Below are 19370 nucleotides of genomic sequence, written 5' to 3'. Positions count from 1 at the left end.
AGGAATGGGTAAATTCTGTCTTAGGTTACATCAATGCATCTGGGAACAAAGTTTGATTGCACAAGTTCAGGTGGGTGTTCTTCCATTTCTTAGCAGGAGTTACTTCAAATAATTACAAAATGTTTAAAATGTCCTCATTGAGCTGTAGTGCCAAGAAACACTTCCCAGTGAAAGGGTATCTTCATGTAAGTGTGGCTTATAAAAGCAGCCATTTTGTGCATTCCTAATACACACGCCTCAGGAATGCAGGATTTTTAAAGATACAACTAATTATATTCAATCTAATTAAGTAGATGATAAATGGACAGCCTTGGCTTTAGATGGCATTATGAAGTACAGCATCAGGAATCGCAATTTTGTGTGCTTTTGGTTTTTTTACAGCCCTAATTTCTGTTAGCAATGTGCATAAGGAAAATTCCAATTCAAAAGAATGAACAGAACATAGCAATTTTGAACTGACAGAAAACTGCATGTTTTCCAGATTGTCTGTTCTGACCTTTAACCTTTGCACAAGACAGTGGTTCCTAAACTGCACTGTGATCCCTGGAGTGTTCAGCTGTTGGAAGTGGCAGCGACAGAGGCACAAGCATAGCACTGTGCCAGCTCACAGGGTGCAAAAAGTGAACAGAGCAAAGTTCATTAGGAAAGAACATGGTACAAAATACCTTGACAAGTGCTGCATTAAGAGATTCTTAATAGAAGAAAGATTACCAGTTGCTCTGAAGAAAATGGTGATTTCAAAACTATAGGCGTTGGCATTCTTTCCCCCCCCAGCCCGAATCATCAATCTTAAATTCAGCCAGTTTCTGTTGATTAAGAAGGGAAGGAATGTGTGAATAAGATTGCTGAAACCATTATTGACTACACAATGAAATGCTTTGTTCTTCCAGCCAAATCAGAGTTATGGATGAGATTCAGATTATATCCATGCATAAATTCTGTGCTGTATGCCTATAAAACATGCCCTTAGATAGCTGTTAAAAATACAGTTTCTCCTCCTCTTAGGAAAATTACATCAAAACAAAACAGTAACAAATGTGTGATGTACTAATAAGGACTGTCAGACTGAGTCATAAGACACTTCTGTGTAATAAGGACAAGCAGAATGAATGTGTTGTGTTTTTTTTTTTGAACGAAGTTAAACTTTTGAACAAAATGTGGTGGGTTTGTGGTTTGTTTGTTTTAATTTTCCAGATTTAACTATTAGGGAATAATAAATTAGTATGCATAAATTATCATTAATAAATCTGCCTCTACTACAGAAGTATTTTCTAATCTTACTACTTTAGAATTCAGATTATTTTCATTAATGACAGAGATGTTATGGAAATTCTTCTGCTTATTTTTAGTATGTGTAGTGTTACTTAAAAAGAGCTGAGGCCTTTCTGAAACTGAATTAATTATTTGTTTTTTTGAATTAGAAGATACAGATTAAAATATAGCAACTTTGAACTGAATACAGGTAATGGTTCTTCCAGTGCTTGTGGAATGAATACTGCTTGCTACAAGAAGGCAAGGAAACTTGCTAGGTTTCTGTAATGTGTTATTCTTATGGGGCATTAAAGAGGATGTTTTGGATTTTTAGGAAGCTTAATAAATATCTATACCCATTATACAGATATAATTTCAGAACACAAGAATACAGGATTTTCGTTATTATTTTCAGAGCTAATAATTCAGACTAGAAAATAATGTTGGGATCAAGGTTTAGTTTTATTTAAAGAGATTTTAATGATGATAAATGCAAGCTTTCCTATATGCATGTGTGGAACACGTATGAGGATTAAAACACTCAGAAATGAGGCTCCAATTTCCCTTAAGTGGAAGTGTTTGATACCTGCAGTATTTGAGCTGAAGTCATTGTCACATAGTCCATTTACTATACATAGATTTCTGATAGCATAGGCGATGTGGGAGCAGAAAGAAGAGCACCCTTTCAAAAATCTGGCTTTGTATAAAAAAGATGAACTCAGGAATAAAAATGTTATTTGTGCTTTATAAAGAGTAAACGCATTCTTTCACAGTCAAGTGTTTTTCTGCAGTACCCAGTGCTGCTGGTAGGCCTGCAAGTTTCTTGACCTATTTTCTTTTTCTTACTGGAATTTTTTCCCCTATACTGACTCTGAGGACATGGTAAATCTCCCTATGATTTCTGCATATGTGGAAGCCTGACTAGAGTTGCTGTTATATATGCTTGTAAGCTGTGTAACAATGTGGGGTAAAAAATAATATAATGTGCTCTACTGCTAGCGTGATTGTATTCAGTCAGCCTACTGCATACTGGATATACCGGATTTAATGATTTATTGTGGATATACAAGATATATGACACCATATGGAAGTTTGTTTTCTTGCATCTATGTTAAATGGCATCTATGCTACCCTGCACATACTTCTGGCCAAGTAATCCTTGCAAGAAACGTGACAGTGCTATCCAGAGAGATTCAGTTTCTAGTTATTGCATTAAATTTAGCATACCTGAATCTCAGCTGTGTTGTTACAAAATAATGACAGAGCATAGTTATCTTTTGAGACTATATTCCCAGTGCCAGCTCCTGAAGCAAAAGGAGAATAGGGCTGTGTTTTATATGGATGATGATTTTCTACCATCTGTATTATGTAAACTGTTTTCTGGAATGGGAGCTTTTCTAAGTTGCCATTCTTCTGTTACTTTGTTGTAACACCAACTAGACTGAATTCAAACTTGCAAAGATTTCATTTCATTTGGCAGAATTTATTTGTGCTAACACTGAAGGACTCCACATTTCCCCCATGCCACTTACTCAGCTTTGTGTTACACAGCTTATAATGGATTGGAAAGAGTCTGGTGGTGGTAGTTGCACCTAGACACACAACCATGGACTTTTAGGTTAGGGGGAGCATCCTAAGGTTAAATTCTTAGTGGTAAATATGTATATACACATTATCTGCCTTTTACTTACAAGGCTGGTGGCTGTTGGAGACTTCACTGATTTCCTCAGCATCACAGAAGCTCCTCTCCGTTCAGAAATTCTCTAAAAACAGAGAGTCAATGTTATTATTCATAATGTCCAGATTTGCACTGTTTAGCAGAACTTCTAACAGTTTTTGCTCCTATGAAATTCCCACCAAAAGAATTCAAGTATGCATAACAGGGAAGTGTTGGGGTCATCTCCCTCTGGTTTAGGAAAATTCATTGGCACAGAAAGGTATAAATGACATCGCTGTGTGCCAGCTTCAGAGAACTTTGCCACAAATACTTAGGCTGAGATGGTTCTACTCATTCCTTTAAAGGACAGTGACAAAGTAATCTGCTTTCTCTAATCTCATAGCATTAAAAAAAATTAATAGAGCAATAGCTATGTAAACATTTATTTTAGACTTATTATTTAAGTGCAACTACTTAAAAATGAAAAATTGCTATCACAGAGGGCATATGTAAAATTAGTAAAATGAGATTAAAATGCAGAAGAGTGAAAATGCGAAGAAAAAGTAGCTTTTATCATAACAACCATCTAATTTACCCTTCCTTTATTCCTCACAGGATAATTCACTGTAACTGAATTAATGGTGAAATATTCAGTAATAGGCCTTGGTAAGGAAATGGGAGCAGTGTATGAGGATATCCTTTTTCCGCCCCAGAGTACCAATACTTTCAATTTTATATACAACGGAAGTAATTAATTGTAACACAAAGAAGCACAGCTGCGTTTCCTGATGGTCACACATGCAATAGCTGCTATTGTTCAGCACTTGGACTATGTACACTGAAAACTGTTCAGCTCCTTTAAACATGTTATATTCTGGGGATTTGATTTCCATTAGTAGCTTTTGAGTTTATAGTGGAATTTTAATATGCTACTATCTTAGATCCAATCCTGCATCCCTAATCAGGTAATTTTTTGCTGATGCCAGTGGGAGTTTAAACTGAATTAGGTATAGCTGCCAAATCCAGAGATTTGCAGACACAGGCCAATTTCTCATTGGAAGCAAAGGAAGTTATAGACGATATGTCAAGATTTGCTTTTAGTTGTATGCGTTTCGTTAACTTGTTCAAGTTCCAGTTCTAGTACATATTCAAGTATCTTACAGTCTTAAGGAAGAAATATTTATTACTATGCCTTTATCACTTATTTTCAGACATACCAGCTGACTGCTGCGACTGAAATACCAGCATATCATAGAATCATAGAATGGTTAAGGTTGGAAGGGACCTTAAAGATCATCAGGTTTTCTTAATTTAGTAGACTTATATTATTTTGATCTTGCTAGATTATGAAAAAAAAAAAAACAGTGACAGTAGTTGCATTTTGTTAATATTTAACAACAATGCATTATTGGTTAAAAATATGTTTAGACTGAAAAAAAAAAATTAAGGATTTGATTAATTGAAATTATTTGGTTTGTTTTATGTAGGATTCAGATGTTTCGTGCTAATAAGCTTGGAAGGACATAGCATTTTCAGTCTTATAAATGTCCATCTCTGTAAATCTCTACACTACCCACTACAGCTGCCAGACACATGCCCACTTCAGTCCACACCGCTTGAGAACAAAGCTATTATACACACCAAGACAGAAATCGTATGTATTTAAAATAATTCTCCTTGTTTAAAACAAGGTTTAAAAAATGTATCCTTTTTCTGCATTGGTTCAGTTTCTGTTGCTTAAAAGGATCATTATCAAGAAGTGAAGTTTTTGTTACAAAAGCTTGAGGGGATGAAGCCTCAGAACCAGTAGGAAAAATGTTAATGCAGTGTGGTTTTGGATCTCAGGATTATTCAAACTTGTAAAAGAAAGTAACAAATACTTGTTACAGAAAAAGGTGGAGGAACACAAACATATCTTAGATACACTCATTCTGAGAGAAGCTAGTAACTTAAATTTTCTTGCAGATCATTTGGCACTGCAGACTGATAGTTAATTCAGAATATACATTTTAAGATCAGCATTAGAGTCTAAATCTAAATAATATTTTCAGAGCAAATGAAAACTTTAAGGATTTTATTTGCATGCATCTAGGGTTTGTTCTCCAAACAAACCAACGTGAGTGAAGCACCCAGATTAAGCCTCTGCTTAGCCTACAAATATTTTATTTTCCTGTTTAAGACTTCTAATGTTCTTACTACCGAACACAAAATAATGTGAAATGTTTCTTTGTATTTTTAAGGACAGTTGTCTCAGGGTTTATTGTGGCCTCTTAAAAAGACTATGCTTTTTGTACCTAGACGTTCATAAAACAGAAACATACAGTTCAACTAAACATAGGAAGAAGAAACACAAAAAGCAATGGGAAGTTGCATTATTGGCTGGCAAAATGTCTGCTGGAGCACTTTTAGCAACAGGCAAAGTGCTCCCATTACTACAGCCCTTTGCAAGATGCAATGGAGTTCCCTGCGACACAGCTCAGCAAGGAATCAGTTCATATTCTGCAGCAGCTGCCTGAGGCGTGGGACACATGGCCACTGTGTTCTCCTTCCTCCCTGTCCACCTGCACAAGGCTAAAGAAGAATCTGGTCTGCAGAAGCTCAGAAGGAACCCAAAATACACCAAGTGCTTAAGCTGTAGGAAGTTTCCTGTTTCCTTGTGCCTGTGCTCTGCACATTGAGTTGTTATTCTTTGGAGTATCTCCACAGTGCTCTCCAGTGCTGCACTGTGCTCAGTTCCACACCATCCTGGCTGGCCTGAGGGTGGGCCAGGGCTTGCAGTGCCAATGAATACTTTTGCCTTTTTACTATTAGTACCTGACTAGCAGAAATTTTAAAAAAAGACACCTTTCTTCACAGATTTGGTTCTGCCTTATTGAATTAATTATACTTACATTTAAAACACATAATAAAATCCATGATATTTCTAAGTATAGTTGAATAAATTTAAAATGAAAAGAATGTGCTTTCAAGTAAAATAATTCTGAAAAAAGACAAAGCCAAATTCACATAATTTTAAGTGAAAAAAATGTGTCCCTGGCTAAGGGGTAATATTGTTTTAATATGTAACATGGAATATTTATTTTGGTAACAGTAAGAGAGAAGTACTCATCTAATTGCAAACAGTTTTCAGAAATATATTTGGACCACATATTTAAGACACATGAATTCCAGAGACTGAAGAAAAGAATGATCTACAAAGAGAAAGTCCTATCACATGGATGACCTTCGCCCTATATATACCTCTTTATTCTTAAACATCTTCGGATATTTAAGATTTGCAACTCCCAAGTGATTCCAAGAACTAATAGGAAATTCCTGGAAAGGAAATGACAAAGAAAGCAGCTGGAAAACTATCCAATTCATGAATTATTTTTTTTTCTTAAATACAGCTCTCTTCATCGAAACAGACAGTCTTGAGCTGCTTCTTCAGTGTTTCATGTTAGACTTCCACATCCAATCCCAGTCAAATGTTGAATGAACCTATGTTTATTTTCAGATTTTCAGACTACACAATCTTGTGAGTGTTGCTCAATTAACAAAATAAATGCTTCATGTTACCATAACGTTATGTGTCCAAGTTTTTGCAGATTCCTAAATCTTCACCAGGTGAGATGTCTGTTACTGATAACTAGCTCGCTGGAACCCTGTGTCTTTCTAAGTGCCTATCACCTTAAGGTGTTCACCTTCTGGTTTAAATAGGTATCTCTACCAATCCTGCAAGGTAAGAAAAGCAAAACAAATCAGGTTTGATTCTTCATGGTTTACTTGTCAAACACCTTAGGTTAAATTTCCAGTTACTTCGGGGAAATACAATTGGGTTCTCCAGGCTGTGCATAGTGCAAGTCTTCCATCATTAGGCTAAACAGCTCACATGTCAGGATTGGTCAGCAATCTCCTCCTCCCACACAGACTGTATGATTGTAAATAAGGAATTTTAGTCTATTGACATTGTTTTCATACTTCTGTTGTAAATCCATATGTTTCCAAAATTATAGTTAATACCTGTTTGAAACTGGAAACACATTGTAAGTACTGCACTGTAGACACCAGGGACTTTTCGTCAGACATCCATCACACTTCAAATATGTTTTTAAGCTTGTTATGATTCACCATTTTAGATCGAGTTCTGCCTCCTGCAGCCCTGATCTTATGATAATGTAGTTTTATAAAAGTAAAACTACTGACTTTATTCTGTGATTAAGAGGAGTTCTTACACCGTGCTCTTTTATGCAGAGAATAGGCATTTTGGCCATGGCAATGCAAATTTCACCCTCAGCAATGCTATTTCTGATCTGATAGGGCTATCACTTGTGGTATCTTCAGTGCCTTGAGAAGTACTAGCTCAGATGGTCTGATGTGCAAATTTACTCACTAGAAATTGGATTAAAATAGTTGATCCTTTTTTCACAAGTGATCAAATCAATTTCAAGGCTAGTGACTTTTGCTAAATTAATGCATACTGGATTCAAATCAATATGCAGAGTCTGAAGAGCACAGGACTGTATTACCATGGATTATTACCTACAGAGTTGCTAGCTCTAGCAGCTCTGGTTCTGGTTGGGAGCACACACACTCATGTTGCATTCTTCTTCCATATTGAGTGTCTATTCTGTTGCTATAATCTGATAGTAGACAGAGTGGAAGAACAGCAGACTCATATTTTCCTCTGAAATTATAAACATAAGCATACAAGTTCTGTATTGCTTGGCATGAAAGCTGTGATTCTGACTGTCTTGCAGGCTGTCTTTGTTTTGGACACTGACAGATTTTTCTGGATGATGGTCACTGGAAAAAAAATTCTAAAAGTCTAGTAAGACCAGATCTGTATTTTTAAATGCTTATCACCATAGTACCTGACTACCTACACTTACTAGGTGTGCCTTTAACTGCCTACATTTTAAAGAAGTCTGTGAAACTGATAGGTTTGAAATCATACTTCCTCTTTTGTTATGTTATGCAGGATTGGATGCAAACTAAGCACTTGCCTAAAAATCCGTGAGTAAATGCACATGAACGACATTGCAGAGCCAGTGCTCTCATCTCATATTCAGAGGCAACAGCTCTGCAGTGGAACACACATTTACAAGTCCTATCTGATACAAGCAAGTAAAAATGGAGCTAGGCTGTGGAGAGGTTAACAAAATAAGCAAGCCCATGTTTCCCACAATGTATGCACATGTGGCTATTTGGCATTGATAATTGAGATTTCATCCCAGTAGGTTACTGTATAGAAACAGTTTATCTGGGCAGGCATCTTGACACTAACAATTGCTGGTGTGTCCTGAAGGCCTAAAGGATGTTTTGGTCAAAAAAGGGAAACTAAGTAAGTCTGTATGAGCTATATGATCTTCAGAGAGACAGGGGACTGCTGGAGAGAGTCCAGTGTAGGGCAACAAAGATGATTGGAGGACTGCAGCACCTCTCTTATGAGGAAAAGTTGAGAGAGCTGGTACTCTTCAGCCTGGAGAAGAGAAGGCTGAGCTTACCAATGTCCATAAATATCTAAGGGGGGAGTGTAAGCAGGATGGAGTGAGGCTCTTTTCAGCAATAGGACTTAAAGTAATGGGCATAAACGGGAACACAGGAAGTTCCATCTGAACATGAGGGAAAACTTCTTTAGGGTGAGGGTGACGAGGCACTGCAACAGGCTGCCCAGGGGGGGTTGTGGAGTTGTCTGGAAACACTCAAGACCCACCTGGATGCAGCCCTGCATAATGTGCTCTGGGCTGTCCTGCTTTAGCAGGAGAGTTGGACTGCAGGATCTCTAGAGGTCCCTTCCAACTCCGATGATTCTGTGATTCATTTCCCCCTATAGTTGGCTTTGTGTACAAAGTTCTTGACACAGAATAACCAAGTGACAGGACACGTGAAAGGGAAAGCACGTCCAAAACCTAACTGCTGCCACTTTGTTGAGTGAAGACTTAAAAAACACAGCCCAGGAGGGAACAGCATGGTCTCCCTGCCATATGACATACTGTCATTAAAGCTCCTGTACTGCTGCTGCGAGACATCACTTGAAGACAGACAGACAAATGATTACTTTGCTAATTTGACTTAATGACGAGGAGCTTAGAAATGCAATGCAAATCATGGCCTTCAGCAGCCTTATCAATGAGCAAAGCAGCTCACTGCAGATGTCATTATGTATTCCAGTCTAACTAACTGGGCCTATTTATTTAGAGATACAGGAAGTGGAGAAGAGCAAACGAACAACTCTGTCTTTTGCAACGGAACTTTATCTCTGACATGGCACTACAATGTCAACTTTTTCAGAACCGTTTTTCCATGGAGCTAAAAGGCCGCTTTGCTGCCCGTTTTCCCCTGCGCTGCTGCCGCCACTGCCTGCTCGTTGCCCGCCCCAGCTCAGGCACAGGCCGCCGTTCGCTGACACCAAAGCCGCTACAGGAATCCTCCACCCCACCTACTCTGTGAGTCCTGGCAGCTTGTCCGCTTTCCAGGGCGCCAACTGCACTAGCATCTGGACGGAGCTTCCCAGCCTGGCAGCCACCTCCGGCCTCTGCGCCTTCTCACGTCTCACTCCCTCTTCCCGGCCGGCGGCGCCTCCACGACACCCGCTCGGCCACTTCTTGCCCTCGCACCGTCCTGGCCTTCCCGCACTCGAGCTCTCGCACTCTCCAGCGGGAAAGCCCTTCTCGGCGACGGGGCACGACGAGGCCCGCGCCCCGGGGCTGGGGGCGGCACCCGCGCGGCGCAGGCAGCCCAGCGACAAGCCGGCTCAGGCGGCGCTGGCTGCGGCCTGCCATCCCGCCCGAGGAGGGGCTACGGGGGAGGAAAAGCAGGCCCGGCGAGTTCCTCCCGGCCAACTCTTTCCCGGGGTGCCCGGCCAGCCCCCCCGCCCACGGCGCGCGGTGATGGAAGGGGCGGGGGAGGCGGCCGGGGGGGGGGGCCCTGGGGCGCGGGCCCGCCCGGCCGCTCCGAGGGGCGCAACGGCCGCCCCCGCGCCAACGGCCGCCGCGCGCTCCCGCCGCGCGAGGCGGGGGGGGACGGGCGGGCACGCGCCTCGCACCCCGGAGGGGCCGCCGCGCGAGGACGCCCGCCCGCCGCCGCGCGCGCGCTCCCGCCGCCCCTCAGCCCCCGCCGCGCGCGGCTGCAGTGATTGGAATCCGGCCCTGCCCGCCCCGCCCCGCCCGCCCGCGCGCCGCAGGGCCGGGAGCGCTGCCGGGACGGAGCCTGCGCCGAGCACGGGCCGCGCCGTCCCGCCCTCGCCCTCCCCCGCCCGACACGCACCCGCCTTCGCCCCCGTCTCACCGGAGCCGTCGGGGCCTCGGGAACGGCCTGCGGAGCGCGGCGGGGAGCGGGCCCCCTCCCCCTTCGCCTGTCCCCTCCCGCCGCGGAGGATGAGGAGCTCCCACCGCCGGTGAGTGCGGGGCCGGGCCGGGCCGGGCCGGGCCGGGCGGCTGCAGAGTGCGGGGCGCCCCGGGCAGCGCGGCTTCGGGCCGCCGCACCCTCCCGAGCCCGGCCGGGCCGCGGGGCGCTGCTCGGTGCGTCTCTCGCCGCCGTCGGGCGTCCCTCCCCGGGGTGCCCGGCGGCTTCTGCGCCCCCTCCCGTCCCCGGGCTCCCTTTCGCGGCCCGGACTCGGGCAGTGCCGTCGAGCGCGGGCACCCGGTGCGGTTTCCCCGTCGGGCGGCGGTTCTCCCGCCCCGGCCTTCCTCCCTGGGGGGCCGGGGAGCTCCCGCCGCGGCTCTCCGCGCCGCCCTGCCCCGCCGCGGCGCTGGGGGCGCTGCCCCGCCGCGCCTGGCCCGGCGCGGGGCCGCGGGCGGGGGTCTGGCCGCGGCAGGCCGGTGGGCGCCGCGCTGGCGCGGGGGCTCGGCGGGGCCGGCGGTTTCCTGCGTGGGCGCGGGGCCGCCGCACGGGCTGGCCGGCCGGGCTGCCCGCCTCGCCTTCCCTCGCCCTGCGCTCCCTCCCTTCCCCCGCCTCTGCGCCCGGGGTGTTGTAATCCCGGGCCCGGTGCCGAGCGGCCCCAGCCGGAGCGGGCGGCAGCGCCTGCCGAGGAAGGGTGCGAGGAACAAGGTGCTTCGTCTTCCTTTTGTGCGAGCTTGAAACAAAGCTGTGCCCCGGCCTTCCGAGTCTGCTGCCGTGTAGCGATGTGTAAGGAAAACTGGAGAAACAATGAACCCGAATACATCGCACCTACCTTAGTAGTAAAAGATGGTACTGTTGAGCGCCGATTAAAGACGATGTTTTCATCACTGATTACAGAATCTATCGATGGTGGTCCTGCTCTGGCAGGGGGGTTGGACTCGATGATCTCCAGAGGTCCCTTCCCTTCCCTGACATTCTGTGATTCTGTGATTGAGGAGGGTTTAAAAACATGCACGACTCTTTACCGCTCTTCAGTCTACTGCCTTCTGACGGTTTTGGGCTGTTTTTTGTTTGGTTTGGGTTTTTTTGTGGGGTTTTTTTGGTAAAATTGAGTGAATTCAACAGCAGGGAATGGTAGTATGTTGTGGTATTTCCATTCAGCGGTTGCCTGTCACTTTGTGTCAAGAGTTGTATGATGATTCATCTCGGTGTGAATTGATTGTGTTTCTCATCTACATTTTTTGTTCTGTGTGGACAGGTAATTGGTTTTGAGTTCTTTTATCAAGTTAGTGTCCTAGGGATTGTTCAGGCCTGTTATCTCTCGGAACAGAAAAGCTGCTTTTGTAGGTGAGGAAGACTGCTGGACTGAAAAAGTTGCCTGATTTGTAGTTAGAACCTGGTCCTGAAATAGAAAAGTTAACATGAGAGCAATTTATATTCAGGTACTTTAACAAGTCCGTAGCCAGAATTGCGGCATGTTGTGGCGTTTGTAGTAGTCTGGATAAAATTCTTGCTGGCAATGTATTTATCCTTGTACTGTTGTTCTTTTTGTAACTTTTTCTTGGGTTATTCACCATGTTTCGTTTGTTGTGGGAGTAAATGTGTATTTTAAGTGTATTTATGTAGAGACATACAACTTGGTAAGCTTCGAGTTCTAGTCTGAAACACAGCTGCAAGATTCAGTTGCCAGTCCTTAGTATGTTCTGTTGGCTGCTCTGTTCCAGGGACCAGGTATATCTGTGGCTAGATCTGAATGTTGTTTTTTTTTTCCCCAATTGTGAAGTAATTTAGTTTTAAAAGGGATCTCTGGGTGTTACCGGTTCCAGCCCCGTTCAAAATAGAGAAGAAAGCTGTTGGTCAATTTCAAGCCTGAATTAACATGTTACTTTGTTACTGAGCAAATAGCTGTTTACTGAAACAGAATGTAGCTACCACACAGTTTCTGAAGGTCAATTCACGCACATGTATTTGATCAGTAACAAAGTAACCGGTATCCTAATGTTTTTTGACACTGCTTTGTAGGATCCTTGCAGTGAGAATTGTAACAAAATTTTGGTGGCATTTGGGATTCAATGTGGTGCTTTTTCAGACCTGCAAGAAACGTCTGCTGGCTTCTTTCAGCACGGACATGCATTGGCCATGGATGAGCTTTAGTGTTGTATTAAATAGTCCTGGAGTATTATTGCATTGCAAAGAGAAAAGGATTTTGAAAAAGCCATAGATAACTTTGGCTACTTCTCCAAGTCCTGGAAGGCCAGCAATTGATAGATTTTTTTTTTTAAATAACTTTTTCCCCCTTGGTTTTAAAGTTGGGAATGATTGCAGTGTTTTATTTGTTCTCAAAGAAGCAGCAAACAGAATCTGTGGTTATATAATTTTTTTTTTAAATAATGAAAAAATAGGGAAGGATTTGCTAAATATTCAGTAAATTGTAAGAAATCAGTACAGTCTATCATAATTTCAAAATAAAAAGTGCTTTTAAAATAGTGATATTAAATAACTTTGATTTAATGGAATCTCTCTTAAGTTGTGTATCAGTCAGTGTAAGTAAGAGCTCTACAGCTTTCCAGTGCATAGCAAGGCACAAGCATGTGGATGGGAGGATCTGACTACATCCCTGTCACAGAGGGGATCAAAGAACAGATATTAGTGCTTGTACTAATTTTGGTATAGCCAGGCTTTCCCAGAGAAACAAGCTTGCCTTGTCCAAAGCCCTTGAAAGCAAACAAACCAAAGGAAAAAAAAAAACCCAAACAAAAACCAAAACACAACACCAAAAAAACCCAAGAAAAACCAAACAACAAACAAGCAACCAACCTTCCCTTTCTTTTTCTGTTAATCGTTGTGGCTGGTAACTTTCATGAAGAGGATGGCATTTCTTTCCAAGAGGAGGTAAAGGGCTGGCACACGGAACCATAGACACTTCTTTGGTACATTTCAGAAAAGTGCAGATGGATGAACAAGACCAGACAGTACACGGTAGGAAGTGTGTTACAAATATGTATATTTCTCCCTCGCTTATGTCAAGGATAGTTGAAGATCTGTCTTCTCTATCTGGCTGTCTGGGAAAGGGTCTAGTATTTCTTGGTTCCTTAGCAAAGAGAGGGCATATCTTCAGTGCCCATGACTTTCTTCACTTACCTTATCATCATCTGTAAGTAAGTGACAGAAGCGACTCGTAATTTGGAGACTTGTGTGTGGGTGCAAATGGAGTACTTAGAGCTTTGTTTCACTTGCTAATATTCCCAAAGTGCAAGACTTGGAGGTGGGTGCACGGTGCAAGTGCTTGGTGGTCCGACAACAAACTTTTCCTCTTGCTGCTGCTGATTTAATGGTTCCTCTTTTTCCTTTCTTGGACCAGATCTGCAGAACTCTGCAGTTGTCTCACCACACTCATGCTGGTGGTCCCCAGTCATGGTGAAGTCTTCTGAGCCTTCCACAATGGCTAGTGCTTTACAGGGAAAGCAAGGAATTTCATTGTCTGGTGTTCTTGCAATCCCTTAAAGGTTGCTCCAAAGTCTGTTGAGGGTTTGAGATTCTCAGACATAAAATAATATTTTACTTACTCTGAAAAATGCTTAGAACTGAAAATGAATGTTAAATTTAACCTGCTATATTGTGTCCTTTAAAAATAAGATGGAGACTGGAATAAGTGATACTTGAAATTGGACAAAAAGTTGAAATAGTCACTTCATTTGTCTTCATTATACAGAAAACATCACTTTAACAGTCTGAATGCTCTTACTGAGAAAATATATTGAATAGCAGATTTGTGAGGGATTCAGTCCAGAAACATCTGCACAGTACTTTGTACTCTGGGTACCTAATCCTCAAGAGGTTTAGTTTGATACAAACAAATAGCTGGCCCACTGCTGACCAGGCATTCAATTAGCGGAGGAGCTGCCAACTTGCCAGCATGGTCTTCATTGTGAATTGGCTTCCCAGCACCTCCCCCAGTGCATTTACAGAGCATATTAGGTGTATTTTATGCCCCCTCTTCCCCAAAAGCAAAACAAAGCAATTACCCTACTACTCTTCAGTATATATGTTTGGAATTTGTTGTGGTATGTTTATGACACTGAAGCATTTTAGGTTGTCACATATCTGATACATTGAGAAGACTGAGACCTTCATGTGGAGGTAGTGGTAACGTGAGGTTCTGGTTCTAACACCGTTGTTTCAGCTATACACAAAATATGTGAAAAATATGATAATCCTGTCTCAGATGTATAATCCAGAGAGTTTTATTTCTTGCCTTTTTTTCTAATAGGTGTCTTCTAGTTGCCTTCCCATTTCATTTGTATTCTGTGCATTTCATTTGGGGTTGCTGTTTCACAATGATCTGGTTAATCAAATTCAAAATAAGTAATAAAGAAGGAAAATAAACTCTAGTTTGTGAATTTGATAATATTCATAGATTGTATATGCATGATGAAAAGAGAAGCAACAGCAAAGCCTTATGTAAGGTCCAGTGTGTTACCACCTCAGAATTTCTGCAATGACGTTGTTGTTGCAGTCACAGAATGGTAGGGGTTGGAAGGGATCTCCGAATATCAAGTCCAACCGCCCTGCCAGAGCTGGACCAAAAGCTAGGGCAAATCACTCAGAAAGGCATCCAGACAGGTCTTGAAAGTCTCCAGAGAAGGAGACTCCACAACCTCTCTGGCTCAGAGTGGTTGGCATGATGGAACTGTTCCTGAGAATCATCAGCCAGATCTGCTACCTGTACTGAATTCACTGGAAGTTGTGTATATTGGGGAGGGAGGGGAGGAAAGTGTTCTGAGTAGCATGAGGGGGATGAGATTTATTTACTAAGTATTACTAGCTTAGCTTTCCAGTACTACAACTTAATTTGCATCATATAACAGCAAAGACGCCTTTTACAAAACTGAAATAACTTACATTTTCTCAGTGTTTTCTCAGATAATTGCTTTACATGATGGCTTCGGTCAACTTTATTAGCATAAAATGTGGAAGAATCTAGCAGTTCTTTGTGTCTGTGTTGCCTCACTTCACCATCTTAAAGAAAACTGTCAATCTTGCTGTGATTTTGGCTGACAAAAATACAATCAGATGTAGCGGGGTTAAGTTGGAGAAATATCAAAGAAAGACTCAAGATATTTACCAGGATACTGACCTGGTTCATGGAAGAGATTTTCTTTTCATTGCTGCAGCTGTTGAAATGGTCTAAGTTTGTTTTTCCTTAAGTCTCTTGTCTTTATAGTGTTAGTTGTAGCAACTTTTTCTTGATTTGAAAACAAACAACAACCCACCTAAAAATGTTCCTAGGCCTTCACACTTCCTCTGTGAGAGCCTGATCTCAAACTTGACTGGAATTCAGTGGGCAGCGCCTAAATGACTTACAGAAAACTGAAGTTGTCTGAGATTTCACTTCTGCAGAGAAGTAATATTCTGCTAATGAAAGATTTGTTGTGCAAGTGAATACATTATGTGCTTAGAGTCAGAATTTCAGGGATACAGAAGTGGTGAATAAGCTCTATTATTTGTTCATTTGGAAATTCACAGTGATGCAGAGGCATAGGTACTGTCCTACGTTGTTGTGTAGGGGCGTAGAGGGTTTGAAAAGGAAGCATGAACAGAAAAGTTATGAGGAATCATTCAGCATGAAGAGTGGATACTGGAAATGGGAGATACTGTATCATCCCCTTGTTCCCTGTACTTGGCAATGAAAGAACATGGAGAGTTGTATAAGAACAAGAGTGGCTTGTTGGAAGAGTTAATTAACCTCTGACTAGAAATGGGAATAAGAAAAGCAGAGAGCTGAGTAGAGCGTGCTCCTGGTTGTTGCATGTACTTTGTGGAACAGAAATGAGTTTACAGAATGCTTGGAGAAGGTTTCAGAAATCCTCCTGTACTCTTCTCTGTGTTATCCAAGGGGACAAACTTTGTGGTTGTCAGACATTGGTTTGGACAACTGAGAGTTAATTCCAGTTTTTCTAATTTTATCTTCTATATTTACCAGTTCACAACCATTTATTCTTTTTTTGATTAATATATCCTATAGAAAGTTTTCTGCAGGAGTGTTCTAAAGTGTATGCCATTCTTTATCATTGAAGACTGTGCTCTTCATCACCCAGGCAAATTACTGTTGTGAGCTTAAAATGAAAATAAGAATTTGATAGGTCTTTGCAACCAGTCAGTCACATTTATGAGCTGAACCAATGATCCTACTAGTGATAATTCTTTAAAACTCAGTGGAAACTGAAGTTTAGGACAGTATTGTATGACCTAGTCTTCTGCTTTGGTTAGATGGAAATTTTTTTTAACAACACTAACTCCACTAATTTATTTATTTATTTATTTATTTATTTATTACTACTTTTGCATTAATTGATACTTTACTGAATTGATTTAAGTTCACAACCTGGTTTACACCAATAATCCTTATATGTTTTATAAAGCTCTTTTCGTACACAGCGAGTTAATTTTGTTGTAAGCTTACAACTATAATTAATTTAATACAAGTCTGAAAAGAAAGAATAAACACCTGGAACATGGCCTACTTAGAAGTTAGGGCAGAGGGCTCTGGTGAAGCATAAGAACATTCCCATACAGATTATATTTTTCATTTTCCTGTGCATAAAATTTCAGGGAAGGAATGCAGTTAGAGACTCGCCAATTTGGTTTAAACCGGGAACTGTGGAATAAAACCCGACCTAGACAGGACAGTTTTTATTCAAACCCAAGCTTCTGTTGAACTGTCTGTTTTTGTTCCTCCCCTGGCCTTGCTTCACTCTTCAGATTCACAGGTTTTTAAATGTAGAGATGGTTCTTATTTAGAAAATTATTTTGGTGTAATGAAGTAAAACAGAAAGGAGGGAACTAAAGTGAGGGAGGTCAAAAAACAGATGGAAATAGAAAATCTGAAAACATCTAGTATAAAAAAAAATATTCACCCTTGAAATAATGGAATCTAAATGCTGAAATTATACATCTGCTTGGCAGCTGTGCATTCCTTAGCCAGAGGTTCTGCTGCAAAAATGGCATTAGCCGACTTTTTCTCCAAGTTTCAAATGCTGCTGTATAATATTTACATCTCTCTGTAATATTTTCGGCAATAGTCTTGGGAACCTGGGGTTGGCAGGAACATAGATGTGGAGAGAAGAGTTACTGAGCTGATGTAAGAATTTCCTCCTTTGTCCTTAAGCATCTGCAGCATGTAGAGTTGTCTCCTGTGATGAAATTGGGTGATTTTCCTGATTCTTTGAGTAGCATATTTTATTTCTGCTGACTTAATTTCAGAGATGAGGCTGGTTACAGGAAAAGTAACCAAGTAAAAATATATTAAAACGAGGGTGAGAAAAAAATGTTACAAGTTAAGAAACCAGCCTTGAGTGTTTTGCTCCCAACAATGGCCAGCAGTATTGCTCCAGAGGAAAGTGCAGGACAGCCTGCAGCAGGCCACTGTGGATTTACATTGCTCTGTGGAAGCTTCTTAGTACTACCTAATAATCAGGAGCTACTTGAGACTGTAATGCACATTAAATACATTTAAATATATAACTGCAGCATGTTTTTATACAGTATCTTAAAATGTTAAACCATTTTAGTTAGGAAAGGTCTCTATAAGCTATTAAGCAAAGTACAAAAATGTGTAAATTTACATTTTCCTGTGTGTTCTCTTAGTCTTGGTATTGTTTTGACAATGTTGGTGTTCATCAGTTGGTACTGACATTTCCATGTTAGACCAGATCTTTCATCAGGAATTGGTGTGAGTGCTGATGTAAATAGTGATTTTGTTAGTGTAAGAACATCTATGATGATTTTGCTCTGTAAAAATGTACCAAGCAAGGTGATTTTTTGCTTTAACCTAGATTTTAAAGTTTGAATTTATGTGAGATAAATTTAATGTTTTTCAGAAATGTTGAATATAATTTTCAAAGTGTATCTGTTTTGGGAATAAATAATTGTTTACAGGAAGATAAGTTTTACAATGGATACTTTAAACAGCTGAAGGTAGAGTAACTCTCCTTCATGTTACTTTCAGTGAGAAGAGAAGTTGTGGGTGTGCTGCAAATAGAGATGGTAGGGTCTCCCCACATTCTGAAAGAGCAGAAACGTGGCTTGGTGCAGGGCAGTGGGTGGGCTGAGGTAGGTGGGAGCGTGGGTAGAAGAGCAGTAGAATGGTGAGAAAGGCTTGCTGGGTTTGAGCCCTAGGCTGCAGTGGGGAGGGTGAGGTGGACAGAGGTGGGCTCATCCATCACCAGACCCGTCCTCTAGCAGGCTTTTCTTACCTGGGAGTAGAAGCTACAGAACTGTGTATTTCCCTTCTCTGTATGTAACTGCATAGCAGTACCTCTTTCCATATCTATCCATATGTTTCCTTTCTGCAAGTAGTTATCATTCCATTTTCACTTTTGATTTTTTCCTCTGGCATTTGTGAGTTAGTGACAGTATGAGATTTCCAGTAGTTGAAGGGTAGCCAATACAAAGTATTCCTCCACAAGGACTAAGTTTAATACTTTATTTGGATTTGACTCCGTTTGCCATAGATTGTTGAAAAGATGGGGCACAAACAGGAGAAAGCAGAGGTCTGCATGCAGCCACATGGCTGCAATCTTGTTGAGATCCCAGAGGTGTGGTGGGGGAGCTCACATGGCTGGGGTGCTGTAAGGACTGGCTGCAGGCTCTCCAGGAAGGTCAGGCTATGATGGCAGGGGGTGCAGGATGCAGTGGTGGGTTTTTTTGAGAGCCGTGGGAACATGTGGAGCTCTGCCTTTTGGGTGGATGAGGAGTCAGCCAAGATCTTATGGGTCAGGATTAGCAGCAGGGTGGCATGGGTGATGTTGGTGGTTGCCCATTAGCTTTCTGCAATGAAATGACTAGCTTAGTGAATAAGTGGAGGGCAGCAGATATTGTTTATCTTGACTTCTGTAAGGCTTTTCATGATGTCTCTTATAACATCCTTGCCAACAAACTGATAGAAGTTCAGTCTAGACAAATGGATAGTGAGATAGACTGAAAACTGGAGAGCTAGCAGGTTCAAAGAGTTGTGATCAGCAATGAGTCCAGATGGAGATCAGTCACTAGCTGTATGCCCCAGGAGTCCAATGCTCTGTTCCACTACAGTGCAGCATCTTCATAAATGACCTAAATGATAGGAAAGAGCGCCCCCTCA

At 42.0% G+C, this 19370-nt stretch overlaps 1 protein-coding gene across 1 annotated transcript in view; it reads left to right on the top strand.

The window, feature by feature from the left end:
- The first annotated feature begins 10145 nt into the window (after positions 1–10145).
- The window catches only part of BMPR1A (bone morphogenetic protein receptor type 1A), an 80642-nt gene continuing 71417 nt past the window's right edge, over positions 10146–19370 (top strand). Inside the window, exon 1 of the mRNA XM_051617182.1 lies at positions 10146–10286. The gene's annotated coding sequence lies outside the window, so the exon portion shown is untranslated. The remainder of the gene's footprint in view (positions 10287–19370) is intronic.

The sequence above is a fragment of the Apus apus genome, chromosome 4 (assembly GCF_020740795.1).
Source record: "Apus apus isolate bApuApu2 chromosome 4, bApuApu2.pri.cur, whole genome shotgun sequence".
NCBI classification, from domain to species: domain Eukaryota; kingdom Metazoa; phylum Chordata; class Aves; order Apodiformes; family Apodidae; genus Apus; species Apus apus.
The sequence above is the reverse complement of the archived record's forward strand: the minus strand, read 5'-3'. Positions and strand labels throughout refer to the sequence as shown.